Source organism: Ovis canadensis, chromosome 1, assembly GCF_042477335.2.
Source record: "Ovis canadensis isolate MfBH-ARS-UI-01 breed Bighorn chromosome 1, ARS-UI_OviCan_v2, whole genome shotgun sequence".
NCBI lineage: Eukaryota > Metazoa > Chordata > Mammalia > Artiodactyla > Bovidae > Ovis > Ovis canadensis.
Window position 1 is genome coordinate 142,538,877 of NC_091245.1, and position 20,003 is coordinate 142,558,879.

Genomic DNA, 20,003 nt, shown 5'->3' on the forward strand with positions numbered 1-20,003 from the left:
ATATATTCTTTTTCATATTCTTTTCCTATATAGTTTATTACAACATTGAATATAATTCCTTGTGTGATACAGTAAGCCTTTGTTGTTTATTTATTTTATATATAGTAGTTTGTATCTACTAATCCCAAACTCCTAATTTATCCCTCTCTGTCTCCCCCTTGGTAACTATAATTTGGTTTCTTTGTTGGTAAGTCTATTTCTATTCTCTAAGTAAGTTTGTTTGTATCATATTTTTGATTCCACGTATAAGTGATATGGTATTTGTCTTTCTCTGATATGATAATCTCTAAGTCCATCCATGTTGCTGCAAATGGCATTATTTCATTCTTTTTTATGGCTGAGTAGTATTCCATTGTGTATGTAAACCACATCTTATTTTATCCATTCATCTGTTGATGGACATTTAACTTTCTTTCACTTCTTGGCTATTGTAAATAATGCTTCCGTAAATGCTGGACACATGTATCATTTTGAATTACAGTTTTCTCTGGATATATGCCCAGGAGGGGGATTGCTAGCTCACACGGTAACTTGAAGTAGGAAGTATTAATTGAGTGCCACGTATGTGTGGGCACTGTTCTGGGCACAGGAGATACAGCAGTGAGCAGATTGTCACTTTCTATCTCCAGGAAGACATTCATAGTGGTTCATTATATACACAACAAGAAACCAGAAGAAAATGCTTATTTATAGGGCCTACCACTATGTATTGGAATATAAACTGTCATGATTGTTTACATCTTTTTCTTACATTTAAAAGCATTTCTATATGTTTACATTTTTACACTGTATACATTTTTTAAAGACAAACCATGTGTTGCTTTTATAGTCAATATGGCAATAAAATGGATGTAACAAAAAATTTCAGTAATTACATGCATGTTATGAAAAATCTTTTGAATACTTGTTGCTTTTTGAAAAATCACTCTTTATTCATTCACATTTTGAGATATTGAAAAACACAAAGAGGAAAATCACAAACATAAATATTCCCATTTATAATAAATCACTAAACACATTATATATGCTTCTAGTATTTTATGTTACTGTTAAAAACTACTCAATTATTATTATAAAATCAACATATACATATTACAAAGAATTTATGTAATGCAGAAAAGTATGAAAGTGAAAAAAATCATCAAATTCTGGCATTAAGAAATATCACAGTAGTAAATCTCACTTATGGAGAAGGAAATGGCAACCCACTCCAGTATGCCTGGGAAATCCCATGGACAGAGGAACCTGGCAGGCTACAATGGGGTTGTAGAGAGTTGTACATAACTTAGTGATTAAACAACAATAAAGCTCACTTAAAATTTTACAGTTAAAGTAAGAAGGAAGACTAAAATATAAACTTCTCTCCAAATGAGATTACATAATCCTATTTCTAAATACAATTTAATTCAAATATACAATATAAGAAAAGTGAAACTAAAGGAATTGTTGAGATTCAAAATCAGGATGTTGTTGACAAGTTAAAATTATAATGCAGTAATCACAGTTCAGTCATACAAAACTGGAGTTGGGCCGCCACTGAGGACCTGGTCTGGGGCATGTCTCTGCACCACTGAAAACTTGAACTTTCTTTGAACGGTACCAGACCCAAGGACACAGCCAGGCATATTCCGAACATCTGTCAGCTGCAACTTCATGGTTTCAAGGTCTCCCCTTGTAACTATGCAACTGTTTAGACCCCAACCAATCTTTACTTAAAACCATCTTTTCTTTTTGCCAGCTTCAATTATAATTCTTGATAAACAACTCATGTAATGAGCTATAACCTTGGGACTTTTGCCTTTATAAGTCTCCTCCATTTTGGAGTCAGGCTGAAAACAGTGCTTCTTAAATTTGTTTCTCCTGGGCTGCAGTCCTAACAAATCCCCAATAAATATCTTTTTATTTCAATGAACCCTCTAAGTTGTTGCTTAAAAACATAGCTCTTCACTACAAGAGAGAATGTTTTCTAAAAAGTTCTCTTTAGGTTAACAAGGAATCACTGAAAAATCCAAAGAAGCTGGAGTCTTGTTTATTTTGTAATAAAAGCTTTACATTTTGCACGTGTGCTCAGTGGCTTCAGTTGGGCCCAACTCTTTGTGACCGTGTGGATGGTAGCCTGCCAGGCTCCTCTCTCCATGGGATTTTCCAGGCAAGAATATTGGAGTGGGTTGCCATTTTCTTCTCCAGGGGATCTTTCCAATCCAGGGATCAAACCCACATCTCTTAAGTCTCCTCCATTGGCAGGTGGGTTCTTTACCACTAATGACACCTAGGAAATCCCTTTGCATCTTGAAAAGTGAAAGTGAAGTTGCTCAGTCGTGTCCGACTCTTTGAGACCCCGTGGACTGTAGCTTACCAGGCTCCTCTGTCCATGGGATTCTCCAGGCAAGAATACTGGAGTGGGTTGCCATTTCCTTCTCCAGAGGATCTTCCCAACGCAGGGATCAAACCTGGATCTCCCACATTGCAGGCAGAGGCTTTACCCTCTGATCCACCAGGAAAGCCTTTGCATCGTAGCTGATAGTATTTAATATCCTGCTATTGGCCTTAAGAAAAAAAAAAAGAGAGTCAGAAAAATGAATTTTTTCAAGAACAGAGTAATATCATTCTGGGACAAGCAAACTGTGGCAAACCATAGGCAGGTCTGGAGAACAGAGGAGCGGGGCTTGCTTTCACAGAGGAACAGAGGAACCTGGGGAGACTGTGGTAGTTATTTCCTGGCTGCAGGTGAGGAGCAGCTTACTGTTGCTGGGTCAGAAAGTGTTTTTTTCCTGTTGGGATCTCTAATCTGGGGTGACTGATATGCATGACAGCACCCCCTTCAGGGTTTCCCAACTTCATTTTATTTTTTATTTTAAAAAGATATGTATTTATTTATGACGGTGCTGGGTATTCACTGCTGTGCACTGGCTTTCTCTAGTTGTGGCAAGCGGGGGCTGCTCTCCGGTTGTGGTCTCCGGGCTTCTCAAGGCTGTGGCTTGTCTTGTTGTGGAGCATGGACGCTAGAGCATAGGCTTAGCCATTGTGGCACACGGGCTTAGTTGCTCCACAGCACGTGGGATCTTCCCGCACCAGGAATCGAACCTGTGTCCTCAACATTGGCAGGAAGATTCTTAACCACTGGACTACCAGGGAAACCACTCAACTTCATTTTAAATGAGGTTTCCTTTATTTATTTTCATACTGCTGAGAAAGATCAAGGACCTTACCACTCCTGGAATTTGTCCCAATTTTGTTATTTACACTGTTATTATTTTTGTTGTTATTATAGTTTATACATTGTATGACTTTTAACATTTATTTTTCCAGTTTGTAGCAAAATGTCTGTAGTGTCATGCCTCCATTTTCACAGTTAATATCCACTGTCAGTTTTTTTCACCATGATTTTTGTTTCTGAATATTTTGTTTTAATCCCGTAACCGGCTGAATTTTTTTTTTTTTAACCAAGTTCTTTTAATAGATCTTGCATTGCCTTGTGGTTTTCTCTCATGAAAATATCTGCTTGTTACTTTTATTCTTGAATAACATCTTGTCAGAGTAGGTTGTTCTTAGGTTACGCTGTGTATTATCCTTGGGTCATACTGTTTCCATTTTTGAGGATTATTTTAATTATCTGCTGAAGGCAGTGACACCCCACTCCAGTACTCTTGCCTGGAAAAATCCCATGGGCGGAGGAGCCTGGTAGGCTGCAGTCCATGTGGTCGCGAAGAGTCAGGCATGACTGAGCGACTTCCCTTTCACTTTTCACTTTCATACATTGGAGAAGGAAATGGCAACCTACTCCAGTATTCTTGCCTGGAGAATCCCAGGGACGGGGGAGCCTGGTGGGCTGTCGTCTATGGGGTCACACAGAGTCGGACACGACTGAAGCGACTTAGCAGCAGCAGCAGCTGTGCAACAAATTACTTGAAATGTGAGCCATTTATAACAAGTCTTATTATTAGACATCATTTCTGAGGATCAGGAGCCTGGGGGAGACTGAGAGGTAAGGTTCTGGTGCAGGATCACTCAGGATGCATTCAAGCTGTGGGTCACAGCAGCAGGCATTTCAAGGGTTCGCTGGACCTACAGGATCTCTGTCCAAGATGGCTCTCAGGTGTTTGTTATCAGGAGACTTCCTTTCTGGGTGGTTCCTCATTGCCTTGGCCTTTGCATACCAGCTGGCTTACCCCAGAATGAGTCATCTGAGAGAGAGTGTGAGTGAAACTAGGGCGCAGCTGAAGTGCCTTTTGTCACCTAACCTTGGAAGAGACACATCACCACATCCGCCAGGTTCTATTGGTCACAATGACCAACTTTGTTAAACTGAGGGAGTGGACCACACAGAGGTGTGAAGACCAGGAGATGGGGACTGTCAAAGGTCTTCTTGGAGACTCATTACTACTGCTATTTTCCTTCTGGCATTGAGTGTTATCATGGCGAAGTCAGAAGACAGTATAAATTCTCTTCCTTGCTAGTACTTTACCTATGAAACCTAGAATGCTTGTTGGGGACTCAGTAACGAATCCGCCTGCAGTGCTGGAGACCTGGGTTTGATCCCTGGGTTGGGAAGATCCCCTGGAGGAGGGCATGGCAACTCACTCCAGTATTCTTTCCTGGAGAATTCCATGGACAGAGGAGCCTGGTGGGCTACAACCCACGGGGTCGCAGAGAGTCCAACACGACTGAGAGTCTAACACGTTCACTTTCAAAACCTAGATGCCTGAAAAATTCACTTGTCTGTGAGTTGAATGTTCCATGTCAGATTTTCTTTGGAGGTGATATTTTGCTCTGTGGTTTCAGTTTCTGGTTCACTTCAGGGATATTTCTTGAATTACACATTTGAATAAAATGCTCTTTGCATTTGTAGATTCTCTTCTTTAAGAACATCAGTTATACTTTATCTTCCATATCTATTCGCCTCTCTCTGGTTGCTTCTATCTTTGGCTTTTTCATTAGGCTTTCACTGTAATGATCTCTTTTAGTAATGTAACTTTTACCCATGTTTCCTACCCCTTGCCATTTAGTATCAATTCATTAGTTGTAACTTAATATTGTTTTGGTTCTAATTTTTTTCCTTTAGGACTGCAATATTTTTTTTCTTTTCAAAATATCATTCTGTTATTTGGCCTGTTATATTACCTGAGGTTCTTAATTTATTCATTTTATATTTAAATTAAACTATTTTATAATTTAATTGTAAGACATTTTCTTATTTATTTTCAGTTCAGTTCAGTTCAGTTCAGTCACTCAGTCATGTCCGACTCTTCGCAACCTCATGGATTGTAGCACATCAGGCCTCCCTGTCCATCACCAACCCCCAGAGTTTACTCAAACTCATGTCCATTGTGTCAGTGATGCAATCCAACCATCTCATCCTCTGTTGTTCCCTTCTCCTCCTGCCTTCAATCTTTCCTAGCCTCAGGATCTTTTCAAATGAGTCACTTCTTTGCATCAGGTGGCCAACGTATTGGAATTTCAGCTTTAGCATCAGTCCTTGCAATGAACACTCAGGACTGATCTCCTTTAGGATGGACTGGTTGGATCTCATTGCAATCTAAGGGACTCTCAAGAGTCTTCTCCAACACCACATTTCAAAAGCATCAATTCTTCAGTGCTCAGTTTTCTTTATAGTCCAACTCTCACATCCATACATGACCACTGGAAAAATTGCAGCTTTGACTAGAAGGACCTTTGTTGGCAAAGTAACGTTTCTGCTTTTTAATATGCTATCTAGGTTGGTCATAACTTTCCTTCCAAGGACTAATTTCATGGCTGCAGTCACCATCAGCAGTGGTTTTGGAGCCCCCTAAAATAAAGTCTCTCACTGTTTCCACTGTTTTCCCATCTGTTTGCTGTGAAGTGATGGGACCAGATGCCATGATCTTAGTTTTCTGAATGTCGAGTTTTAAGCCAACTTTTTCACTCTCTTCTTTCACTTTCATCAAGAGGGTCTTTAGTTCTTCTTTGGTTTCTGCCATGAGGGTGGTGTCACCTGCATATCTGAGGTTATTGATATTTCTCCCGGCAATCTTGATTCCAGCTTGTGCTTCATCCAGCCCAGCATTTCTCATGAGGTACTCTGCATAGAAGGTAAACAAGCAGGGTGACCATATACAGCCTTATTTATACTCTGAGGTTCTAAATATCTCCCTATATGATTTGGTCAGACAAACAAAAGTGAGGGGATATAGAAATACTATTAAACAACTCATTGTAACATTCAATTTTCTCAGGTTTGAAGCACTGCAAACAAGTAATTTATTTCTCAGCTCTTGTGAACATGAGGAAATGGATAATGCTTAAATAACTGTGTGGCCCTATCAGTTCCATGCTATTAGTAAGAGCCCAGAGAAGACAACCTAAGTTCAGGCTTAGTAAACAGAATTTACCATAATGTCTAGCACCTTTTCTCCCTAAAATTGTATAATCATTGATCCTTCTTATAACAAACTCCTAGAGATTATCCAAGTTCTTTCATTGGAATTTTACCATATTAAATATTGTTTAAAATAAGTAAAGCATCAGGATGAAGAAGTATGGGGTATCATTTTGATTCCTAAAGCTTGCAGATATAACTGATTTGTCCTTTGTCTATTTTGTCCATTCACTGTTTTATGGAAATCAAAGTTGGCAAAGTATTTCAAAACATCTGAAATAGCTATTGCCACTGACTCTCCTATTGGTAATTTTCTATAATGTATTTCCAGAATTGTTATATATATATAAGCCCAAATATATAAAAATGTTTGTACATAAAAGTAAATGAAGACATGCTACAGATGTTTTTTGTACCTACTTTTTAAACTTACTGATATTAGAAATCTTTTTGTATCAGAGCATAGAGATTTTTTTTAAACTATAAATTTATTTATTTTAATTGGAGGTTAATTACTTTATTGAAATTCTTTTTTTTTTAATTTTAAAATCTTTAATTCTTACATGCTTTCCCAAACATGAACCCCCCTCCCACCTCCCTCCCCATAATTCAATTGAAAAGCCTCCATGATTTAGTTACCTTGTTCTCTTCAGATTAATATTTATTTCCTTTTATGCTTATATAAGTACTGGTGCAGTTAGCATCTTTGTTTATATAGCTATGTGTATATATATGAAATATCAATAACCTCAGATATGCAGATGACACCACCCTTATGGCAGAAAGTGAAGAGGAGCTAAAAAGCCTCTTGATGAAAGTGAAAGAGAAGAGTGAAAAAGTTGGCTTAAAGCTCAACATTCAGAAAACGAAGATCATGGCATCTGGTCCCATCACTTCATGGCAAATAGATGGGGAAAGAGTGGAAACAGTGTCAGACTTTATTTTTCTGGGCTCCAAAATCACTACAGATGGTGACTGCAGCCATGAAATTAAAAGACGCTTACTCCTTGGAAGGAAAGTTATGACCAACCTAGATAGCATATTAAAAAGCAGAGACATTACTTTGCCGACTAAGGTCTGTCTAGTCAAGGCTATGGTTTCTCCAGTGGTCATGTATGGATGTGAGAGTTGGGCTGTGATGAAAGCTGAGTGCCAAAGAATTGATGCTTTTGAACTGTGGTGTTGGAGAAGACTCTTGAGGGTCCCTTGGACTGCAAGGAGATCCAACCAGTCCATTCTAACGGAGATCAGTCCTGGGTGTTCTTTGGAAGGACTGATGCTGAAGCTGAAACTCCAGTACTTTGGCCACCTTATGGGAAGAGTTGACTCATTGGAAAAGACTCTGATGCTGGGAGGGATTGAGGACAGGAGAAAAAGGGGATGACAGAGGATGAGATGGCTGGGTGGCATCACTGACTCGATGGACATCAGTTTGAGTGAACTCCAGGAGTTGGTGATGGACAGGGAGGCCTGGCGTGCTGCGATTCATGGGGTCAGAAAGAGTCGGACATGACTGAGCGACTGAACTGAACTGAGCTGAACTGATACATATGAAAGTGTGTCCAATGGACAAATTCCCAGGAAGAATTCATAAAATTCTTCATGTAGGATAAATATGATCTACCAGGAGTCTTTGTAAGAAATACTTCCATATACTTGTGTTTTTTGAGCCTGGGCAACTCAAATTTTAAAGGAACTTATCATATTTGGGGTCTTCCTTAAGAATGGCTTGAAAAACCTCTGAAAACTGTGAGGTTTCCTCTTCTTTTATATGATAATTTTAATTGGTACTTTAAAAGAGAAACAAATTATTATTGTACTGGAGTTATGTGGTTAATGAACTAGAAGCAGTTTATGAAGCCCTTCATACTTGGTTCACCCCAGGAGTGAGTCATATCTGGGCCTTTGTATAAAACTGTTTCTGAGTGTAGCACAGTGTTTGCTATTCATGTTGTTCTAGACCACTCTAGATCTTAAAGTGAGGGGCTGTGTATAAAGACTAAATTCAAGATAGGCAGAGATATTTATTGCATATAATGTGAGATGGCATCTTCCCCTTGCTTCTTACCAATAATGACAGTATCAGTATGTTGCTTAAATCATTCTATAGACTGCTTATGTCCTCTCAAATTTCCTATGTTGAAATCCTAACCCTTAATATTGATGGTATGAGGAGGTGAGTCCTCTTACAAGAGATTAGATCATGAGGGATCTCTCATTAGATCTCTTCATGAATGAGATTAAGATTAATAAATGCCCTTATAAAAAGGAACTCAGGTGTTCCCTGTAGCTTCCTCTATGGAAGGACACAATTAGAAGATGACTCATCAGGAAGCAGGCTCTCAACAGACACCAAATCTATGAGCGCTTTGATTTCGGACTTCCCAGCCTCCAGAACTGTGAGAAATCAATGTGTGTTGACCCAGTGTGTGGTATTCTGTTACAGTAGCCCCAACAGATTAAAACACTTTAAAATAAGCACTCAATAAATGTTAACTAACTGCACTATATGCATTCAGTTCAGTTCAGTTGCTCAGTTGTGTCCGACTCTGCGACTCCATGGATAGCAGCATGCCAGGCCTCCCTGTTCATCACCAACTCCTGGAGTTTACCCATACTTATGTCCATCGAGTTGGTGATGCCATCCAACCATCTCATCCTCTGTCATCCCCTTCTCCTCCCACCTTCAATCTTTCCCAGCATCAGGGTCTTTTCAAACAAGTCAGCTTTTCACATCAGGTGGCCAAACTATTGGAGTTTGAGCTTCAACATTAGTCCTTCCAATGAATACCCAGGACTGATCTCCTTTAGGATGGACTGGTTGGATCTCCTTGCAGTCCAAGGGACGCTCAAGAGTCTTCTCCCAACACCACAGTTCAAAAGCATCAATTCTTCGATGCTCAGCTTTCTGTATGCATTATGTCATATCATTACCACAACTTTATCAGGTAAGGGCTATTAAAATTCCCATTTGATAAACATACAAAGATTTGTCAGTAGTAATATACCTATTAAGTGGCAAAGTTGGAATTTGAACTTAGGCCATCTGACTTCAAAAATTGAGAAAAGGAGATGTTGCCTTTTCCAGCAGACACTGGCTGCCAAATAGCATACCTCTGCAAGTTCAACAGCAGTGGCAGCAACCTCAGCAAACACTGGCTTCACAGTTGCTACTCAGCAGATTGGAAGTGACCAGAGTAATTTCTAATAACTACAGTGAGTTGGTGTAAGAGAGAGAGAAAAATGGCGCTAAGAACTAAACCAAGCTAATATGGAAAATAGTCTCTAGTCCCTTCTAGAACAATTCTGGAGGAATAGGAGAAACTGGAGCTCCTCGATATATAAGGAACAGATATGGGGAAATATCTAGGCTATCCCATGAACTGTAGCCTGCCAGGCTCCTCCTTCCATGTGATTCTCTAGACAAGAATACTGGAGTGGGTTGTCATTTCCTTCTCCAGGGGATATTCTAATTGAACCCAGGTCTTCCACATTGCAGGCTCACACTTTACCAACCGAGCTATGCAGGAAGCTCCTCTCTTTGCCCATAGTTTACCCTAGACCTGGCTCAATTTCAGTGAAAGTCACTCAGTCGTGTCCAACTCTCTGCGACCCCATGGACTATACAGTTCATGGAATTTTCCAGACCAAAATACTGGAGTGGATAGCCATTCCCTTCTCCAGGGGTTCTTCCCAACCCAGGGATTGAACCCAGGTCTCCTGCACTGCAGGCAGATTCTTTACCATCTGAGCCACCAGGGACATGTAAATACATGTACAGATATATTTTTCTGGATACATATAAGAACCAAGATAGCTAGACTATGTATGACCCCAAAGGTGTTGACTGTCAACACTTTCTCAGTAGGGTGTTGGAAAAACCTATAATTGAAAGTGAGATAAACAGTTCTGTACTTGTTCTCTCGATTGTTCTGGCTCTGATTCACCTGCTAATCCTTTTGAAACTCTTATTCCAGTCTTTATCCTAGGCTGTATCATAGGGGTTCATGCCAGGTTGGGAACTTCTGGCTATCAGGCTAAATGCAGAAACTGTATACAGTCTACAACTGTGCAAAGTTCAGTTGGAAACACTCTGATGTTTCACCCACATTATGCTATTGGTTCTAGATATTTCTGTTTGCTGCACTCAACTCTGATTACGTGTTATGACTCTCCTTTTTCCACTCTGCAAAATGGTTTTCTTTTTGCTTGCACTGCTGTTTTTTTATTGATGGCCTGCTTTTTGAGGAAGTTCCAGGTGGAGTGTTTTATGAGAACTCTGATTATTTAGAAGCACTTTACTTTGGTTATTTGGGGCATTACTCAATGCTTTTGCCTTACTCCCATTCCTACCCGATTATTTACAATGATCACATAGCCTGAAGCAAGAAATATATTTGCATGTGAAGAACAAATTGTGAATCACAAAGATTTGGAGTTTGCTTTGGGCTTCCCTGGTGGCTCAGAGGTTAAAGCTTTTGCCTGCAAGGCGGGAGACCGGGGTTCAATCCCTGGGTCGGGAAGATCCCCTGGAGAAGGAAATGGCAACCCACTCCAGTATTCTTGCCTGGAAAATCCCATGGACAGAGGAGCCTGGTATGTTACAGTCCACGGGGTCACAAAGAGTCGGACACGGCTGAGCGACGTCACTCACTTCACTTTTAGATTCCATGCTGGCTCAGCTGGTAAAGATTCTGCCCACAATGCGGGAGATGCAGGTTCAGTCCCTGGGTGGGGAAAATCCTCTGAAGAAGGGAATGGCAACCCACTCCAGTATTCTTGTCTGTACTGAGTGACTAACGCTTTCACTTTCACTTTAGATTCCAGGCTAGACCTTGTTCTTCCAGCCTGTGTGACTGTGGGCAAGATACTTAACCTCTGTGATCCTCAGTTTTCTTGACTGTTAAATATCACCCGTCAACAATTCCAAAAGACTCTCTTTCCTGTTTATTTTGCATGTTTTAAAAACTTGTGAGGAGACAGTTCTATATGATATTACTTTGAAAGATCTTTTTATTTGGGGAGAGTAATATTGGGAGCTAACATTTTTACTTGTGGTTGTGAGAAAACTTTAACTTCCCTAGCCCAGAAAACAGCCTCACAGATAACTCTGATGAACTGTTCCAAAGAGCTAAGGGAGGAGCCAGAATATTTAGGTGTTTCTGCTGAAACAAAACAAAACAACAACAAAAAATGTGTATTCGAACATCAAACAACTACAGCTAATCACAAAAGATAAACATCTCAAGTTAATGATTTTCATGCATTTCTATGTAGAGGAAGATTCAAGAGCCTGGGCTCATTGAAGTTATTTCTTAGACAGTCACTTGAACTATCTAGGGCCAATATCCTATTTTTCTCCAACCTGAACTTCCCTCAGGGTGCACAGTCCAGCCGACATCACTTGTTGTTTACTGGAAAGGCAGGAAACATTTTTCCTTTTGTCCACATCTCCAGATGAAACTGCTGCTGCTGCTGCTAAATCGCTTCAGTCGTGTCCGACTCTGTGCAACCCCGTGGACTGTAGCCTTCTCCGCCAAATGAAACTCCATACCCATTAAGAAATAACTCCCCGTTCTCTCTTCCCTTGGCAACCACTGGGTAGATATCTGTAAGAGCAGATATTTTGAGAAGAAAAGCAGAATGGTGCCTCTGTGGCTTGTGGCAGGCATTGCACTTTTGCTTCAGGTCTGTGTCATTTCTCAGCTGTCCCACTGGTTAATCCAGCTTCTCTGAATCGACCTCACAGAGGAATATTTGCTTTAACCAGAGCTCAGAGTTCTAGGGGCAGCCCCGTTTCCTCCTGCTATTTTTGAGAAATCAGCTTTAGTCTTGATACCCTGTTTTTAAGTTTTGCTCAGCCTCTGTCTCTTCCTTTCAAACCTTGCATTTCAGTCTAGAGATTTCACCTGGCTTGACATTCCCTTGCCAATGTCAGTTCAGTTTCTATCCCACCAGAAATGTATCACTCTGCAACCAACCTTGTTTCCTCTAGTCCAGATACTTACCTTGAGCACTCTAGATCACTGTGGACAGTGACTGCAGCCATAAAATTAACAGATGCTTCCCCTTGAAAGGAAAGCTATGACAAACCTAGACAGTGTATTAAAAAGCAAAGACATCACTTTGTGACAAAGGTCCATGTAGTCAAAGCTGTGGTTTTTCCAGTAGTCACGTATGGATGTGAGGGTTGGACCATAAAGAAGGTCCAAAGAATTGACACCAAACTGACACCAAAGAATTTGAGCACCAAAGAATTGACATGATTTGTGGTGCTGAAGAATACTCTTCAGAGTCCCTTGGATTGCAGGGAGATCCTATAGAAGATCAATCCTCAATATTCGTTGGAAAGACTGATGCTGAAGCTGTAGCTCAATATTTTGGCCACCTGATGCAAAGAGTGACTCATTGGAAAAGACCCTGATGCTGGGAAAGATTGAAGGCGGGAGGAGAAGGGGGCATTGACAGAGGATGAGATGGTTAGGTAGCATCACCAGCTCAATGGACATGAATTTGAGCAAACTCCAGGAGATGATGGAGGTCAGAGGAAGATGGCATGCAGTGGTCCATAGCGTCGCAGAGAGTTTGACACAACGTAGCGACAGAAAGCTCCAACATGCTGACAGACAACTAAGCCCATGCTCAGCAATGAAAGATTCCTCCTGATGCAGTGAAGATCCCGTGTGCCTCAATTAAGACCCAATGCTGCCAAAATAAATTTTAAAAAATGATATGTAAATCGAAGAGGGTAAATTAGGTAATCTCAAAGATATTTTGCCGTGCTAAACTTGTTACTCTCCTTGGAGTTCCCTGGTTCTCTAGAGGTTAGGATTCAGGGAACTGAAATCTCTCAAGCTGTGCAACAGGGTGAAAAAAAAAGTTGTTACTCTCCAGTTAAGACCAATACATCCTAACGTTCTAAGGTAAGCGTCAGGCTTCCCTATCTTTCACCATCTCCCAGAGTTTGCTCAAACTCATGTCCATTCAATTGGTGATGCCATCCAACCATCTTGTCCTCTGTCATCTCCTCCTCTTGCCTTCAATCTTTCCCAGCACCAGGGTCTTTTCCAGTGAATTGGCTCTTCTCATCAGGAGGCCAGAGTACTGGAGCTTCAGCATCAGTTCAGTTCTATTCAGTCGTTCAGTCGTGTCCGACTCTTTGCAACCCCGTAGATTGCAGCACACCAGGCTTCCCTGTCCGTCACCAACTCCCAGAGCTTGCTCAAATTCATGTCCATCAAGTTGGTGATGCCATCCAACCTGTCACCTCCTTCTCCTCTTGCCTTCAATCTTTCCCGGCATGAGGGGTTTTCCCAATGAGTCAGTTCTTCCCATCAGGTGGCCAAATTATTGGAGCTTCAGCTTCAACATTAGTCCTTTCAATGAATATTCAGAACTGATTTCCTTTAGGATTGACTGGTTTGATGTCCTTGCAGTCCAAAGGACTCTTAAGAGTCTTCTCCGACACCACAGTTCAAAAGCATCAATTCTTCAGTGCTCTGCTTTCTTTATGATCCAACTTTCACATCCATACATGACTACTGGAAAAACCATAGCTTTGACTCTGAGGACTTTTGTTGGCAAAGTGAAGTCTCTGTTTTTTAACATGCTGTCTAGGTTTGTCATAGCTTTTCTTCCAAGGAACAAGTATCTTTTAACTTCATGACTGCAGTCACCATCTGCAGTGATTTTGGAGCTCCCCAAAATAAAGTCTGCCGCTGTTTCCATTGTTTCCCCATCTATGTGCCATGAAGTGATGGGACTGGATGCCATGATCTCGTTTTTGGAATGTTGAGTTTTAAGCCAGCTTTTTCACTCTCCTTTTTCACCTTCATCAAGAGGCGCTTAAGTTCCTCTTTGTTTCCTGCCATAAGAGTGGTGTCATCTGAGTGTCTGAGGTTATTGATATTTCTCCTGGCAATTTTGATTCCAGCTTGTACTTAATCCAGCCCAGCATTTTGCATGATGTACTCTGCATATAAATTAAATACAGCCTGATGTACTCCTTTTGCAATTAAGAACCAATTAGTTGTTCCATGTCCTGTTCTCTTGTTGCTTCTTTACCTGTATACAGGTTTCTCAGGATGCAGGTAAGGTGGTCTGTTATTCCCATATCTTTAAGAAATTTCCACAGTTTGTTGTGATCCACACAGTCAAAGGCTTTAGTGTAGTCAGTGAAGCAGATGTTTTTCTTGAATTCTCTTGATTTTTTGATGATCCAATGGATGTTGGCAATTTAATCTCTGGTTCCTCTGCCTTTTCTAAACCAAGCTTGAACATCTGGAAGTTCTTGGTTCACCTACTGTTGGAGCCTCGCTTGAAGGATTTTGAGCATGACCTTGCTAGCATGTGAAATGAATGCAACTGTGTAGTAGTTCGAACTTTCTTTGACATTGCCCTTCTTAGGGATTGGAATGAAAACTGACCTTTTCTGGTCCTTGGCTACTGCTGAGTTTTCCAACTTTGCTGACATATTGAGTGCAGTATTTTAACAGCATCATCTTTTAGAATTTGAAATAGCTCAACTGGAATTTCATCACATCCACTAGTGTTGTTCACAGTGATGCTTCCTGAGGCCCACTTAACAAAACGTGGTCCCCTGGAGAAGGGAATGGCAAACCACTTCAGCATTCTTGCCTTGAGAACCCCATGAACAGTCTCATTTTGATGTAAGCACAAATGCTGAAAGCGTTATGTTTGCTTTGAAAGTTCAGTTAACGGTCAGCAAAGCTTCACTGAATTTAGGAGAAAAGATAATCTGTTACTACAAAGAATTTCATATCCTGAATATAATCCTGAAAAAATTGGTGATCTCCTAGGGGCCTTTGGATGGAGTTTTTATGTTGTCTTTGCATAAAATTGTTTTGACTCTCACTTGAATACAGCCTTAGCCCAGGAGACTGCCAATAGTTTGCTATTTAATATGGAGATTTGCATTTCAAACCTAATCAGTATTAAATAATAGCTGGTAAACGAAGAGTAAGAGGGTCATTGTGTGTGTTTCATTATTGTGTAAACTCAGGAAAACACGCTGAGAGGCCTAGAGAGCTCACTTGAATTCTAGCAGATAAGAAGGTGGCTTCTGAAAAAGATCTCTTAATGGGCAAGTGACTCATTTATTCCCACAGGGAAGGTGATCATGTGACTACTAGGTTTTATCAGTTCAGTCGCTCGGTCGTGTCCGACTCTTTTCAACCCCATGGACTGTACCACGCCAGGCCTCCCTGTCCATCACCAACTCCTGGAGCTTACTCAAACTCATGTCCATTGACTCAGTGATGCCATCCAACCATCTCATCCTCTGTTGTCCCCTTCTCCTCCCGCCTTCAATCTTTCCCAGCATCAGGGTCTTTTCAAATGAGTCAGTTCTTTACATCAGGTGGCCAAAGTACTGGAGTTTCAGCTTCAGCATCAGTCCTTCCAGTGAATATTCAGGACTGATTTCCTTTAGGATGAACTGGTTGGATCTCCTTGCTAGGCTTTATAAGGAAATAAAAACAAAATGTGGAGAGAATCATTATATTATTTCCAATATGGACTCTATACTTAAGGTGAAAGCACTTCTTAAACCTTCAGCTTTCACTTCTCTATTACTGGATGGTTACTTTTCAGGATTTTTAATAGTTCAAAGTAATTAATTCAATTCAGGCTTGATTGTAACTCTAATCTTGGTGTTTTTTTTTTTTTTTTTTAAGTGGTGTTGGAGAAGACTCTTGAGAGTCCCTTGCACAGCAAGGAGATCCAACCAGTCCATTCTGAAGATCAGCCTTGGGATTTCTTTGGAAGGAATGATGCTGAAGCTGAAACTCCAGTACTTTGGCCACCTCATGGGAAGAGTTGACTCACTGGAAAAGACTCTGATGCTGGAAGGGATTGGGGGCAGGAGGAGAAGGGGACGACCGAGGATGAGATGGCTGGATGGCATCACTGACTCGATGGACGTGAGTCTGAGTGGACTCCGGGAGATGGTGATGGACAGGGAGGCCTGGCGTGCTGTGATTCATGGGGTCGCGGAGAGTCAGACACAACTGAGTGACTGAACTGAACTGAACTGAACGTTGGAATCAGGGGAAAAGAAAAATATTAATGCTATTTTCCCACCCTAGAGAGTTAATATAATTAACTCTTGGTCATTAGCATATTTTGATAGTTCCCAGGTCACTCTCCTTAGTTGAAGTTTGGGCATCACTATTCTAGTTTATGTTCTGAACATACTTTTCTTCTATAATATAAAGACCTTATTGACTTTCCCAATATCTATGTTGTGGTCTCAGTTTTTGATTGCACACATCTATTAGTAAAAAAAAAATTAAAACACACACAAAATACCTGTGTGCATATATACTACTTTATTAATATATTGTCTTTATTACAAAACAGAAAAGCAGACATTTATGAAAGTACGTTTGCCTCAGTTTCTCAGTCTAGTCCAACTCTTTGCGGCCCTGTGGACTGTAGGTTGCCAGGCTCCTCTGTCCAAGGGATTTCCCAGGCAAGAATATTGGAGTGGGGTACCATTTCCTACTCCAGGGGATCTTCCTGACCCAGGGATTGAATGCCCATCCCTTGGTCCTCCCGTGGTCCTCCTGCACTGGCAGGTGGATTCTTTACCACTAGTGCCACTTGTGAAGCCCTTATGAAATTATGAATAATAATGGTAAATATTTCTTCCTATGCTCCTTTCAGCCACCCAGTTTTGGAAACCATTGTTCCACAGGATAAAGTCTGAATTCCTTATCATGGAATTAAAGGTTTTCTCCAAACAGAATTTTCTCTTTTATCATTGTTGTATACCAGTGGTTCCCCAACCTTTTTGACACCATGGAGCTGATTTGTGGGAGACAGTTTTTCCTTGGGCCCTGGAGGGAGGGTAGTTTCAGGATGACTCAAGCACATTACATTTATTGTGTACTTTATTTCTATTGTTGTTACATTGTGATATATCATGAAGTAATTATACAGCTCACCATAATGCAGAATCAGCTCATCAGGCATTAGATTCTCATAAGGATCCCTTGCCTGTGCAGTTCACAGGAGGGTTTGTGCTCCAATGAGAATCTAATGCCGCCACTGATCTGACAGGAGGTGGAGCTCAGGCGGTAATGCAAGTGATGGGAAGCAGCTGTAAATACAGATGAAGCTTCGCTTGCTCACCTGCTGCTCACCTCCTGCTGTGTGGTCCAGCTTCTAACAAGCCACAGACCTGTACCAGTCCATGGCCCCCAGGGGTTGGCCATCCATGTTCCGTACCATACTGTCTGAGTTTATTAACTGGTTGATATATTTCCAACTGTCTTAGGTCCACTTCCCTGGGAAATAAATCCTGAGATGGAGATGTGCGTGAAGAATGTTTATCAGGAAGTGAAGGAAGGAGGATTGGGCAGAAAATGGAGCAGATGTAGCTACAACAAAGAGTTCTGGATCTGGGTTGCCCCTCAGGATTGCCCCACCTTGAGGCAAGGCAGTTAGGCTTCACATTCCCACTCTCTCTCCAACATTAAGTTGTTATCTATGTGGGCTGCCCGGGAAAACGTGGTTCCTTTTGAGAGCAAATCCCAGACAGCCGTCACCCACTCCCCTTCCACCTGTTGGGGGGCAATGAATGCCTCCGGCCTAGAGGGGATCTGGCATGCTCACTATAGCATTGTTCCTTACCCTGGAATATCTTATCCTCAATCTCTGCACATAGAAACTTATCATTTCCTGGAGGCTCAACTCAAAATGCCACCACTTTCTTGAAGTTTCTTTATCATGATCCAGGATCCAAGAAGATCCCACATGTTGCAGAGCAACTCAGCCCATATGTTAGTGTGTGCTCAGTTATGTCTAACTCTTTGTGACCCCATGGATTGTAGCCCACCAGTCTCCTCTATCCATGGGATTTTTCAGGCAAGAATACTGGACTGGGTTGCCATTTCCTTCTTCAGGGGATATACCAGACCCAGGAATCAAACCCACATCTCTTGTGTCTCCTGGAATGGCAGGTGAATTCTTTACCACTGCGCCACCTGGGAAGCCACTGAATACTAGGTTTTAGGGACCTTATGTGGGTAAGTTACTTAACTTTTCTGAGTGAGACTAGCTATTGAGACCTCTACAAGCATCTATATAGGATGCTTGTAAGAATTAATTGAAAAACTCATCTAGCTGATGGTACTATGACATTTTCTTTCTAGCTTTTACTTTCTCACCTCCAGATTTCTGTAGCTTACTTAAATGATTTAAATGACAAAATAATTAGGGTGCTGTGATAATTTTTCATGTTAGTTTATTCAGTTAAAAATCCTACTCTGTATTCTAAGGTAATGTTTCTACTTTTATGAAAAATTGATTTTTTTCAGGTTTATAAATATCTGATAATATTAATAGAGTAACATAGTTTTGTACAACAATTTTATGGTGGTATAAGTTACATAACAATGAATTTTTGAAGTAATTAATTAGGAAAATAAACTCTTGTTATATATGTACACACATGCACATATCAGCATTGATTTTTAAAAGAATATTGGTTCATGAAATTTTAAGATGTGCTGATAATATATGCTATATATATTATATAATATATATCAGATATATATATTGCTAATATATATTAACAGGTAATATATATGCTAATATTATATATGTCCATTAACTTCTTTTGTAAAGATCAATTCTTTGTTGAGTACCTACAGCAACTATAATATAGAAAACTTTTAGATTTATGCTTTTAGAGAAGCAAAGATAGATGAAATGATATCTCTACTGTGATGGAACTTAACATTGTTTAACTGATGGAAAAGTAAACAAAAGTGTTTTAGATAACATTAAAAATGTTTATTTGGCTGTGCTGGGTATTAGTTGTGGCATAAGGGATTTAGTTCCCTGACCAGAGGTCAAACCTGTGCCCCCTGCATTGGGAGTGCAGAGTCTTAGCCACTTGACCACCAAGGAAATCCCAAATTACATCTCTTTTTTTAAAAGACATCTGTAGGAAATAGTTTAGATCATTTATGTAATTGTTACTGACATTTCTGAACGTATATAGAATTTCACAGGCCAGGCTGGTCTGATGATGTTCCCTTAAAGGATGGATAGAATTGTTTTTTATTTACTTTTTAAAAAAAATTACTTATTTTTAAATTGATTAATTTAGTTTTGGCTGCATTGTGCCTTTGTTGCTGTGCGAGACTTTCTCTAGTTGTGGCAAGTGGGAAATGGGAGAAAGCCCAGCCCAGCAATGAAGACACAGCACAGTCAAAAGTTAATTAATTAATTTAAAAATAATTAAATAAAAAATAATCCTACTTTCTAGTTGAGGTGCTCAAGCTTCTCATTGCAGTGACTTCTTTTGTTGCAGAGCACAGGCTTTAGGGTGTGAGGGCTTAGTTGCCCCCTGGCGTGTGGGATTTTCCAGGAGCAGAGATTGAACCTGTGTCCCCTGCATTGGCAGGCAGATTCTTAACCACTGGACCACCAGGGAGGTCGAGATAGGATTGAGAAAGTCTGTAAACTCCCTGATTAGTAGAGACCTGATCTGGTATAACTTTATACCTCACACACTGCTTAGTATATACTTAGATGCTCAGTTAAAAAAAAAATGTAACACACACATATGATTTGAATAAATGCCGAGTGTATAAATTGGATGGTTGGAGACGAA

The 20,003-nt window shown here is 40.5% G+C and overlaps 1 long non-coding RNA gene across 1 annotated transcript in view; it reads left to right on the forward strand.

Moving 5' to 3' along the window:
* Positions 1–17,126, forward strand: part of LOC138418642 (uncharacterized) — a 53,909-nt gene extending 36,783 nt beyond the window's left edge. Inside the window, exon 3 of the long non-coding RNA XR_011248668.1 lies at positions 16,054–17,126. This is a non-coding gene — a long non-coding RNA (uncharacterized lncRNA). The remainder of the gene's footprint in view (positions 1–16,053) is intronic.
* The last annotated feature ends 2,877 nt before the right edge of the window (positions 17,127–20,003 follow it).